This window comes from Elephas maximus, chromosome 10 (genome assembly GCF_024166365.1).
Source record: "Elephas maximus indicus isolate mEleMax1 chromosome 10, mEleMax1 primary haplotype, whole genome shotgun sequence".
NCBI classification, from domain to species: Eukaryota; Metazoa; Chordata; class Mammalia; order Proboscidea; family Elephantidae; genus Elephas; species Elephas maximus.
The window spans coordinates 71543686-71552454 of NC_064828.1; the positions used below are offsets into that span (position 1 = coordinate 71543686).

Genomic DNA, 8769 nt, shown 5'->3' on the forward strand with positions numbered 1-8769 from the left:
CCCTTTGTGAACAATCACTAAGCTGTCCACTTATAATTTCTGTATATTTGCATATACTTTGAAAAATATTTTACTTAAAGAAAGAGAGGGGAGCAGGGGATTGTTGAAGATCAGGGGTTAGTAAATATGGTCCCTGGACCAAGCCCGTCCCATCCCCTTTTGTATACAACCTATGAGCAAATGGTTTGTATATTTTTGAATGGTTAAAAAATGAAGAGAAAATGGTACTTGTGGCACGTGAAAATTACATGAAATTCAAATTTCAGTATCCATAAATAAAGTTTTATTGGAACACAGACTCATTATTCCTTTATGGACTGTCTCTGGATGCTTTTTGTTATAATGCCAGAGTTGAGTAATTACAGTAGAGACAGTATGGCCCCAAAAGCCTAAAATATTTATATTTATATCATAATATATTGCTTATATTATATTTATATTATAAATATTTATATTTGTATCTGGCCCTTTACAGAAAATATTTGCTGATGCTTGCTCTAGATTAAAGGAGGTAAAGGACATTGGACAACCCAATATAATACACAATTCTTAATTGGACCCGAATCAGAAAAAAAGTTTTGTTTTGTTTTGTTTCTTGCTATATGGACATTTTGGAAACTGATAAATTTGAATATGTTCTGTGTGATTAGATAATATTTTTATTACAGTGTTAAATTTCCTGGTATGATAATGGTATTGTGGTTATGCAGGAAAATGGCCTTGCTCTTAGAGGATACATACGGGAGTATTTAGGGCGGAAGAGTCAGATTATCTGCAACTTACTTGCAAATGGTTGGAGAGGGATGCGTATCAAGGAAATAATTGTGATAAAATGTTAATAATTAGTGAATCTAGGTGAAGGATTTGTGTTTATTCTACTATTATTTCAACTTTTCTGTAGGTTTGAAAGTTTTCAAGGAAAAAGTTGATGAAAGTAATAAATAAAAATTAAAAAATAATAATTAACACAGAAGTCCCCTGTCAGGACCTACATGATCAATTGGTAGCAGAAGCTGAGGGTCAATCAGTTAATACAAGTGGTTTGAGGTTTGCATATGAATCTCTTCAAGAGTTCTACTTTGCGGATTGTCATCTGTGAGCCCACAGCTCTCATCCTGTGGCTTTTCTGAAATCTCCTTCCTGTATTTCTGAGCCAGTTCCAGGCTGCAGGGGTTTACCAAAGATTTGCTTGTTATTTGATCTCCATATTTAAAGCAAAAATGATAGACTGTGTTTATCCTGTCTTTTGAGAAACATTAAAAAAAAAAAAAAAAAACTCCCAAATAAATGTATTTTTAAGGGTGTCTATGGCACCGGGTCTGGGTATGAGTCAGAAGGAGCCCTGGTGGAGCAGTGGTTAAGAGCTTGGCTGCTAACCAAAAAGTCAGCAGTTCGAATCCACCAGCTGCTTCTGGTAACCCTATGGGGCAGTTCTACTCCATCCTGTAGGGTCGATATGAGTTGGAATTGTTCTACTCCATCCTATAGGGTTGATATGAGTTGGAATTGACTCCACAGCAATAGGTTATGAGTCAGAAAAGGAGTCCCAGTGGCTCAGTGGTTAAAATACTTGGCTGCTAACCGAAAGGTAGGAGATTCAAACCCACCAGCCACTACGCTTCCATAAAGATTACAGCCTTCAAAACCCTGTGGGGCAGTTCTACTCTGTCCAAAAGGATCCCCATGAATCTGAATCGACCCCATGGCAATGGGTTTCGTTTTGGTTTGGTATGAGTCAGAATCAACTTGACCGCACACAACAACACAACAAGTTTACCCAGTGGGGCACATAAATCCATTATTAACTGTCACTTTGCCTTTTCAGAATTATTTACTTCCTTGAAAATTTATTATCTCTTTAATCAGAGCAAGCCCTTAGCACACCAGTAATGATCAATAACGTAATGGTATATAATCAGTAATTATACACCGTTTTCAACACATATTTCGTCTGCCTGTTTTTGTGGGAGTTTCTTTTTCAAATTTTGCTTTTGTCTGTGGACAGTAATTTTGAGTTTTAGGGGCCGTCCGAGGTATAGTTTATCTTAAAAGGCTGCATATGGGTCAGCAAGGGCTTTGAAATTGCACTCAGGAGCATAAAGGGCCTTTTTTTTTCCAACTCTGCACCACAGGCAGAAACAGAAGCGCTAATGGCTTTGGAATGCAGGAAATGTGACTTTCACTCTTCAGGACCAGTCCCTTGGCCCCCATGCCAGGTTGATTCATTGTCATATTTGATGTATTTTATCACAATTAATTTTGTCTCTGGTAGTCAAGCAAACTGAGACTGTAGATGTCACTTCTCAAGGAAAGGAGAACAGCATTTTTTTCATTAATAGAGTTGATAGTCACTTCAAAGCAAAAATGTAGATCAGAAATAAATTACATTGACCCACTGGCTGAGATTTAAAACAACTCCTCGACTGTCACAGAAAGGAACTAGATTTAATTCAATGTAAAATGCATAAACCAGTTTCTAAAAATAAAATTGGAAACACTTTAGTTGCTACAAGCTTTATTCCAGAAAAGTGAGTTATATGAGTGCCTTATATTGTTTTATGGAACTTGGAGATTAAAATGATTTTTTGTAGACATTGTGTCGGCTTCCTATTTGAATCAGTTCAGAGTGAAGCTGAATAAAATTATAGGAAAAAATGAATGACCATTATTGGCAGTATAACGACCAAGCATTGCCAATAACCTTTAAAACACATATACACATACTTTACACTCCCTTCATATTTTTTTATTGGTTATATCCACGCAGACTGAAGGTTCCACACCAGTGGCACATCTCAAAACTGATTCCTGATGCCTCGAACTGCTTTATAGCAGGATCCTCTCCAAAGTGTGGAGGAAGAAGCCAGTAGTTAGCTTTTTGCACCCCACATACGCCTAAAACTCATTCAAGGTCAGCAAGAGATAGCATTACCCTCTATCTCCAAGGAGCTCAAGCTCTGGAAAAAATGAAGTTTGATGAGCCTGACATAGACAAAGAGAAGGGCAAAAGTTAAACAGATATGTAGCATAGATTATATTTTGCATCTTTTTAGTAATTTCTTTCCTTTTTTTTTTTTTTAACACCTGGGAAGTCTTTTATTTTTTATACCTATTATGCTACCAATTCTTAGGGACTAGGTTTTTTTTTTTTTTAGGTTCCAGCAGCTCAGGCTCTTTTTCCTTGTTCCTCACAAAGTATGCTTCTCTTGGGGGAGCTGCAGGTACCTTTCTCTCTGGCTTCCTTCTTTTTCTGATCATTTTCCTTTACATGCTTCAGGAAGCTATCTTGGCTCTTAGAGTACTTAATATGCTCAATACACACATTAATTCTCTTGGCAAGAATTTTGCCCTCAACTTGTTTGTTTACAACAATGCCAACAGCACACCAGATAACATTGTAGGCTTCCAGTTTTGCCATGGTAACATTTGTGGGGCCTTCCTTTTTGAAGAGTGCCCATTTCCTTGATGTCTACAGCATCACCTTTCCTGTGGATTTGCATGTATGTGGCCAAAGGAACAAACCTGTGTTTTCTAGAGGACGTATTGCAGATGCCTCCCCTCCTGCTCTTTGTATTCGTCATCTTGGTGAATCACTAGAAGATGGTGGTCTGGACGAAAGGCTATAATTTCTTTTTATTTTTCAGTCCTATAGGGTCACTATGAGTCAGGATTGACTCGACGGCACTGGGTTTATTTTTATCATTAATATTGGACCTTAATGCTGAGGTTTATTGCCCCAGTGAAGGTAGGACACCAAAAATCTCATTAAGAACAAAATCAAATGGTAAGTTCAAAAGCCTATATTGAATTCCGAAACAGGCTCTGGAAGAGACAGGTTTGAGATTTAAAAAAAGATTTCTTAAATTCCAGTAAGTGAAGGAGAGGAAGGACATGACATGCACATGTGCCCACAGACACACACACTTCTCCTGGAATCTCACTCAGAACCTACAGAACCTGCAGAAGGCCCCAAGAGTGATCAGGGACTTGAGTGACCACAGAGAGAACTAAAGTGCCCGACTGTATAAGAGGAAGAGGGACACCCCACAATAAGGCTGTGGGGTGGACAGCCAGAGCCAGAGTTAAGTAGAAAATGTCACTGAATTGCAGAAGATCAGCAGCACCAGTCAGAGCTGAGGCAGAAGCCATGTCAACAGGGCAGGTGGCTGAACCCGTCAGAGCAACTGCCCTGCGGTACGCCTGTTGAGAGAACATTTGAAGACTAGTTGGGAAAAATAGTAAAGAAGTCTTGGGGAGGATCAGTGAGGTACAAGAAACTGGGAGAATGTGAGATGTCACCAAAGTTAAGGAAAAAGACTGATTCAAGAATGTTTCTAAGAAGTCAAGACGATTACTCAAAAATACATATCCTTTGAATTTAGCCTTCTGCTTTTTAGAGTAATTGGGAAAGGAAGGGATGCTGAGAATAAGTGAAAGGGTTAGCTTTAGTTAGAAGAGGCGCCTTCTCCATCACACCAGGAGGGAAGAAGAAGAGAATGGATGCAGATACAGGTCAGCTTGTAAATTTTATTGCAAATAAATTATGAATTTCCCACATAAAAGCAAAATCATCTGCTGAAACTGAGAAAGAAGAGAAGAAAGGAAGTCAAAGTGTATGAAAGATTTGAAATGTTAGCTATGGAGAGTAGGTGGGTCAGTCACTTAAAGAAATTTGATAGAATGAATGGGCAGTGTTGAGTGCCCAGTTGATGTCCATGAATCTATAGCGATAATGATCTGTGTGTTATATGATGTTTCCCCAGCACTTCTTAGCTGTCTGGTGCAATTACAGAGAAGACAGCTAGAGTAACTAGTGTAGTTTGGGTAGGAGCAGTAGTTCTTACCCAAGGTTTGTGTCAGAATCACATTGGAAATTTTTTAAAAACACTCATACACATACATAGACTCTACCCCAGAGATTCTGGTTCTGGAAACCTCAGGGTTGGCCCAGACATTCATGTACTGAGGGACTGAAGAGTTTCCCCAGGGTTACACAGTCCCCAGTGAGGAACCGCTCATCCAGTTGGGTGCAACCAAAGACAGATAGGCAAGAGAGTGATTAGAAGGATGGGCACTAGGATCCAAGCCAAATTAGGGAGAGGAGACAAAACACAGGGTCTCTCAAATAGGGAAACTATAGAAATCAGTAGATGGTAAGTCCCAATAAAGTCAAATAGCATGTCCCGTGTAGAAAAAGCACTGATAGCATGGTTTGGATACAGCAAATCTAGGGTATATTTTCATTCTTAACATAAGCTTTTATGGAGGGGGAGAAAATAGCCTGTTTTTGTTTTCTTAAAAATGATGGCCCAGAAATACTTGTCATCTCTTTGATACTAATTAAACAGTGGAGTTTCCAAAGGACAATTAAATCCTATGATGCTGCCTGTCATGGGTTGAACTGTGTCCCCCCAAAAATGTGTGTATCAATTTGGTTAGGCCATGTGCAGTTGTCCTCCGTTTTGAGATTGTAATTTTATGTTGAGAGGATTAGGGTGGGATTGTAACACCACCCTTACTCAGGTCACCTCCCTGATCCAAGGTAAAGGAAGTTTCCCTGAGATAAAAGGAAAGGGAAGCAAGCAGAGAATTGGGAGCCTCATACCACCAAGAAAGCAGCACCGGGAGTGGAGCATGTCCTTTGGACACAGTTTCCTTTGGACACGGGGTCCCTGCACCTGAGAAGCTCCTCGACCATGGGAAGATTGAGGACAAGAACCTTCCTCCAAAGCTGACAGAGAGAGAAAGACCTTGCCTGGAGCCAACGCCCTGAGTTTGGTCTTGTAACCTATTAGACTGAGAAAATGAATTTCTCTTTGTTAAAGCCATCCACTTGTGGTATTTCTGTTATGGCAGCACTAGATGACTAAGATAGTGCCCATAGGTATTATGAGCTTTCCGCCATCGTTCAGAAATGTCTTTTCATGGTGGATGAAGAACAAAGAGATTAACATACTTTAAATATAGAAAGAAGAAAACCGTGATGAGAAGGGCTATCCCTACACTGATAGCTGGAGCTGCTAAGGACTTCCAACCATTTTACCATGAGACAGTTTCTTGTGGTCCAGACTGTAAGAAAAGGTAATACTAAATAAGAAGTAAAGGTTGTGACTTTTTTCCCAATTCATAATTCACTATTTTCTCATACATTTATTTTTTATAATTCTCCTTGACATAAATAAAGGGATTGCGAGAAAGAGAACATTATTTTAGGATGGGGAAAAAGGAAGAATTTGAATAATGAAAACCAACACAAACCTGTTGCCACTGAGTTGATTCCAACTCATGGTGACCCCATGAAGGACTCAGGCAATTCATTTAGGAGAATTTTTATCTCTGGTCAATATATTATTTAGACAGATCATCTCTTTAAGGGCAATGAACCTGCTTTAATTTCTGGAATATTGGTTATGATCACTGACATTTTCATTCCTTACCAAACTTTCTGCCCAGCTCTGTCAACAAGGAAGATTAATCCTAGAATGAGCACAGTGTCCCATTCTAGGCATAGGGGACTGAACAGTCTGTGAAGAGCAAAGAACACTTTCTGAAATCTGGCCCTGTGACGGGGCCTATGTGTGACTTTGCCTGACACATTTTATGGGGTTGTCCCACTCTGAAGGAGTAGCTCTCCCTTGCAGCCTTCTCTCAAGAACAAGTTTTTGTACAGTAATTTAGTGGCTCCTGTGCTGTTTCTTTCCAGAATTGGGCCCAAGCTTATTGAGCAAAGGCTCTTTGTGGTCCAGCTCCTGGCTTCATCTTCAGCCCCATCACCTATCACTTCTCTCCTTCTCCCTGTGATGCCTGCAATCTAACCACACCAAGTAGTAGCATGTCTTGGTGATAATACACTCTCTCCTGATTCCGTGCTTAGCACATGCAGGGACACTCTCTCCCAAGCCTCCAGACAGAGAGACAGAGACCGAGATTCTAATCTCAGCTTTATCATCAATCATACAAGTGGCCTCTATTTCTCCCTCTATAAAATAAGGGTCTTAGAGGCTTAGCGGTTGCAAAGTTGTGGCCTATGGGTCAAATCTGGTCCTATACATATTTTGACATGCATTATGCATGTTTGTGTACATGTGTTGTATGTGTCTGTGTGTTCCACTGTCCAGTCTACCCCAGTCCTTATCACGCTCTCTCACCTATGTGAGAGACAGTACTTTGCATTAGTACCTGGCCCCTGAAGACACATGAATTGGACACCAGGAGACCAGCTCATCTCTAAGGTTTCTTCCACGTGTAAAGACATGTGAGATAAATTAACCCCCAAAACACAAACTCAAGCAGATGGTAAATGTATAAGAAACACATAAAAGACCTCAGCCTCAGGTACCAGAGACCCTATCAAATAGTCCTGGACTGACACCAAGGCCTTTATAAAACAATCAGATTCCCTTGACTGATCCCACATGGGTAACAAATTTCCTTTGTTTTATCATGTGGATTTGCAGCTATTGTTGCCATCACTCCCAGGATGGTCTGTTTTTCCACACAAAGCAAAACTGATTTCTCCACAGAACACCTGTTCCTTCTGAAGTCGTATTCCAATGATCAATAATCTTTATTTTCCTTCCCAAATAATAAATTTAAATGAGAGAAAATGGAGGTCCTGATATTTCTCTGATTTTAGTGCTGACTTTTACCATCTGCAGATTTTGATTTTGGTAGAAGAAATCTGGAGCCCATTTCTTTCAACCACTTGATTTTGACAGGATAATGAACCATGAATTCCAGTCTACCCTGGGGAAGCTTATTCAGACCCTGTGATATATGCTCACCTACCCCCACCCCCCACATCCATTTCCTTTGACATAGAGTATGGCCTTTTCTTCGACCAAAGCCCAGCTCATTTTAAACTAGTTTGAACCTTTTTAATACTTAACTGAATGCCACTTGGGTGTGGCAGAAAAAAAATAAATCATCTAACTTGCTCAAAAGAGAAAGGGTCATGACAACAGCTAAAAGGCAGGAGGCTGGATAAGACAGTCTCTTAAGGCCCCTTTTAGCAGCACTATTTTGTGATTCTAATTCATGTTCATCGAAAGATTACACAAGAAATGTGGATGCCTCACAATTTCTCATGAATAAAAATTACTGGAAAATGAATGTAACTGCTTTACAATCACATTGAGAAATCTCTGTACCCAAAAAAGAAGAAAAGGAGTTATTGAGGGTATACCTGTGGAGACACCAACTTCTGGTTATCAAAGAAGAAGGCAAAGTAACTCAGGGCTGGAATATGCAGAATGGCACCTGGAGATCTGAGAATTATGTTCAGGTGATGATCTACAGCTCTGGAGACTACAGGGCTGGGATACTTTGAATGACTTATGACTGCAGAGAATTATGTATAAGAAATTTATTTGAAACTGGAGCAAAGAAGAGCTAGAATCTCACTAAGTGCCTATAACCCTCTGAGAAATAGGTAAGTCCGTTTGAAAGTTATAACTGAATACATGAACATTTCTAATCTCGATCAACCTTTTGGATGTGAGTATATACTATGTCTGAAAAAACAGAATGGGGGGGCGGGCCAAGATGACAGAGTAGTGAGATGCTTCCTGTGGTCCCTCTTACAAGAAAGACCCCAAAAAATAAGTGAATCAATTATATATGACAAGCTAGGAACCCTGAACATCAAGAGAAAAGTTGAGGAATCAGACTGAGCACCAGGGGAAAGAGAGACGGTTCAGAAGCAGCAAGGAGTTACCAGACCTGACTTCTGACTTGGCAGAAGACGGTACCCTGCAGGCTGGATCAGCT

The 8769-nt window shown here is 39.9% G+C and overlaps 1 pseudogene; it reads right to left on the reverse strand.

The window, feature by feature from the left end:
* Positions 1-3117: 3117 nt before the first annotated feature.
* Positions 3118-3581, reverse strand: LOC126083694 (60S ribosomal protein L21-like; annotated as a pseudogene).
* Positions 3582-8769: the final 5188 nt, after the last annotated feature.